The 4135-nt window shown below is 42.1% G+C and overlaps 1 pseudogene; it reads left to right on the top strand.

Moving 5' to 3' along the window:
• Nucleotides 1-1856: 1856 nt before the first annotated feature.
• Nucleotides 1857-3369, top strand: LOC118839870 (annotated as a pseudogene).
• The last annotated feature ends 766 nt before the right edge of the window (nt 3370-4135 follow it).

Here is a 4135-nt window from a genome sequence, read left to right as displayed (position 1 = left end):
CCTTGAGAGTACACATGCTTTCTCCATTCTCCAAAGCTTAAAGCCCTTGGGTTACAAGGCAGCAGCAGCAGCAGCAACAACAGCCATTAGCAAAGCTACCTCACCTAGCCAGGGTGAGTTCAGCCCATTGACTGGCCTAAATGGTTTCTGCCAGAGTTTGAGTTTCATTTATGGGTTTTGTTCCCTCTAATACGCTTAAAGCCCATTGGAATAATTATTGGATGGTCAAGATAACATTTCTCAACAAACTTCAGGTGTGCATTGTAGCTAATTAGAAGCTCCGGGACTTTGGGAGGTAGTCTAGGTAAATGTGAATTAGCTATAGAAGTATAATTTCATTTAAGTCCTGGTTTTGACATTTATAAGCTCTGTTACTCAGTTACTCAGCAATCCTTGTTATAATTCTGAGCCTCAGTCTCCTCCTATGGGAAATGGGCATAATTATTCTTCTACTGACCTCAAGACCAGGTTCTAGGACACTGCCACCACTTTCCTATAACTCCCAGAACTGTGGAATATATGAAATTAGCTAGGAATAATATGTTTGACATTAAAAAAATGCTAAAGGATTGTTCTTGGACCTCATCTGGATGAGATGATGCTTGGAAACCATGAAAAATCTTTTCCTGTACTGATTTAATAAGAAAAAAATATGCCAAAAAGAGAAGTAACCATTGCACCAACTTGGTAGAAGCAATATGTAATAATAGATCAAGTACTGGATTTCAAGTCAAGAAGGTCTGACTTTAAATCATGTCTTAGCAAAAATCTCATTATCCACAACAGAGAGGGACAAAAGGAACCAAGCGACTCTTCCTTCTCTCTATTGTGAGTTATCATTCTATCCCCTCAAAAAAAGATTCTAACCCACTCTTTTATAATCCTTTTTCTTTCAATATAGACTTTTAAAAAATTTCCCACAGAACAAAATAAAATAATCATTCTTGTACTACTTACCTTGTTGAATTATTCTGAGGGAAGCATTTTATAAACTATAAATTACTACAGAAATGGAGATTATGAGGATTCTTACCTACTACAGATTGGGGGTGGGGGTAGGGTAATTTAGAATCATGAGGCACACCTTACAATCATGGCTTTCACAAGTGAAGATCCTACTAACAACGTAAGAAACACAGATTTTGAGATTTGGAAAGGATCTCTGTGGCTATCTAATCCAACTAAGACCCAAGAAGAATCTCCACTATAACCTGCCAGACAAGAAGGAAGTAAGTAGTATGTGATTAAGTTCCAAATTTCTGGTACAGACAACAAAAGCTATAGGAATTGAGAAAAAGGACAATCATTGGACCAGGAAGGTCAAAGAAAGTTCAATGGAGGAGGTAAAATTTAGACTGAACCTTGAAGGATAATAGAATTTAGATGGAAATAGATCATGGAGAACATTGAGAGAGTCAGAAGTACCTGATTTACAAACCTTCTAAATTTCCACCCCCATTCAGTTGCTATGGGTTGTGTCTCAATTCCATCATTTCTAAAGCACATTTGTTAGAGTAACTTCTGGTGCAGCTGCCTGGGGTGAATCGGGGTCCAGTTTGGAGGCTTCCAAGGAAGCCAGGGATGTGCCTCTAGGGCACAATGCTGTCCTTGAGCTTCTGAACCTTGGCGGGGGCTGCGGGGCCAGTATAAGCCTGGCTTGGGGCATGGGGAGAGCCACGGAAAGTGGAGTGAAACCGGTCCTGGGAGGAGGGCCCCGGGCCCAGATACCGACCCTCCTCCCACCCCCACCTCCCCATATGCCCCCTCCATGCCCTCATCCTGAGGATTCCACTGATCCCTTTAAACAATATGAATAGGAGAAAGTAGACTTTTAAGGAAATTGGCCTCCATAAAGAATGGCCTTCTTGGATAACCCAACAATCATCCTGCCTCATATCCAGCAATCCCACGTGACCAGCGATTACACAGGGATGTCAGAGATGGTCCTCATTGATCATGATGTAGATCTGGAAAAGTTTCATCTGCCTTTGGTGCCTGGAGACAATGGTTCAGAAATGCCAGGAAGCAGTGTTGAAACTCAGTGTTGAAACTCAGGGCTATATCTATGACCAATCTGTTGACATTGCCTAAAGTTGGGAATGGCATCAGAAGATGCTCAAACACGGCACAAAGATTAGAGTGACTTTGAAAAGGAGGTAAAACCAGATGAAATGCAATAATGTCCCATGGAAAGAAAGAAATGCTTCTCATTCAGCAGAGGAGCTCAGCTCATTGTCTGAAAAAGAAGAACTTCAAAGTCAACTCATCAAGTGTGGCAAAGCCATCACTCCTCTCCCTTTGCCTAGAGCAGTGCCCGCTCCAGCTGAAGGATCCTTTTAATGAGTATTCCAAATTTCATGGTAGGGGTCATGTAGGGACCACTACAACCAAACCAAGACAGACTGCTACCAGTGACAGTTGTGATCATAGCACATTCCAGGGTACATGACCAAATTGGCCTACTCTGAAGGACAAGAACCCAAGCTCAATGACAATGCCAGTGCTTATTGTCTCCGTATTGCTGAGGATGACAGTGAGGTTGACACAGACTTCCCTCACCTGGATTCCAATGAGCCCATTCATAAATTTGGCTTTAGCATTTTGGCCTTGGTTGAGAAGTATTCATCTCTTGGTCTTGCAGCCAAACAGTCTCTCTTTGTTTGAATAAATGCTGCTCATGTATTCTCCCTTATTCAAGTGGACAATACGAAGGACATCTTGAAGAAGGCACTAAAGAGGAAGGAGGGCTCTAGGAGGGGTTGAGGTCTTCAGTATAGCCTGGAGAAACAGAGCACAACACCCTGTGGACTTAGAATGCATCCTGGAGAGCCAGAGCACTTTAGAGTTCTGCCTTGTGCAAGAGAACACTTCCAAGGGAGAAGGGATTTTGGAAGAGGATCCTCAGACCTGACATAGCCACTTTCTAAGACATGCTGTCCAGTCACCATTACAAATCTTTCAAAGTCAACATGATTCACCGACTTAGATTCATGATGGATGTGCAGCTAGGTATCTCTGGAGACACAGCAGAGAAAGATCGCGTCACTAACCAAAAGGCCAGCACAAAGTTCTAGATTAAGGAGAAGCCCATTTCAATTGATTCTGACCTGCTGTGTGCCTGTGACCTTGCTGAAGAAAAAAAGCCCAAGTCTAGCGATGTTTAAACTTACCTATCTAAGCAATCACAATTACAAACATCTCTACTTTCAGTTAGATGCTACTACTGTCAATGAGATTGTGCTGAAGGTGAACTATATCCTGGAATCCTGAGCAAGCACTGCCCAGGCTGATTACTTTGCTCAGAAACAAAGGAAGCTGAGCAGGAGAACAAACTTTAGCTTCCAGAAGGAGAAGAAGTTGGGACAGTAGTAATGACTGGAAAAAACCCTGATGTACCACCCTTCACAGCAGCAGCAGCAGCAACAGCTCCCCACAGCCCCGGTGGACACCAGCAAGGGAAGGCCCTAGGCTCTTTACAGTTTCTCATGGTTGAAAGATTCTGACAACCATGTTAGGGACAGAATGGAATGCAGAATTTGGTGGGCCATCCTGTGCCTTTTGGAGCCTCTTCAGCTGGAGCTAAGACTCGAATGAGGATGGCAGATATTTGGATTAGAAACCAGAGAAGATCACATGCTGGGTGAACTCCATTATGTAGCACATATAATCACAAAAAAAGAATGACTTGTACTTTTTTTCACTGCGTAATTAGAAAACATTGATATGTAAAAGAAAGAGGTCATTTAGAACACAATCAAATGTCTTCAAGTTTATACCAAACAAAATGTATGCTTCTTTTTCTTGTAATAAACTGGCATAATCTTTGAATAGATGGTATAGTTTTAATACCTATTAAGGAAAGAACCCTCTCTCCTCCCCAACCTATCTGATAATAACTGCTATTAGGGGAATAAGTAGTGGTCTGAGAGGTCACTGAAACACTTGGCTATCATAATGAAAGGGAAAAAATGATGAGAAAGGTAGTAGTCGCGACCATGATGGCTGCAAAATAGTGTTTCCCCTAGTTCAGGAGGGTGAAGGGATTGTCATAAGGGGGAGAGGAAACTATATATGCCTTATGAGTAAAGGAAAATGCAGTATAAAAAGTATAGGGGAAACAGTTTACCAATTAGGT

Source organism: Trichosurus vulpecula, chromosome 2, assembly GCF_011100635.1.
Source record: "Trichosurus vulpecula isolate mTriVul1 chromosome 2, mTriVul1.pri, whole genome shotgun sequence".
NCBI classification, from domain to species: domain Eukaryota; kingdom Metazoa; phylum Chordata; class Mammalia; order Diprotodontia; family Phalangeridae; genus Trichosurus; species Trichosurus vulpecula.
The sequence above is the reverse complement of the archived record's forward strand: the minus strand, read 5'-3'. Positions and strand labels throughout refer to the sequence as shown.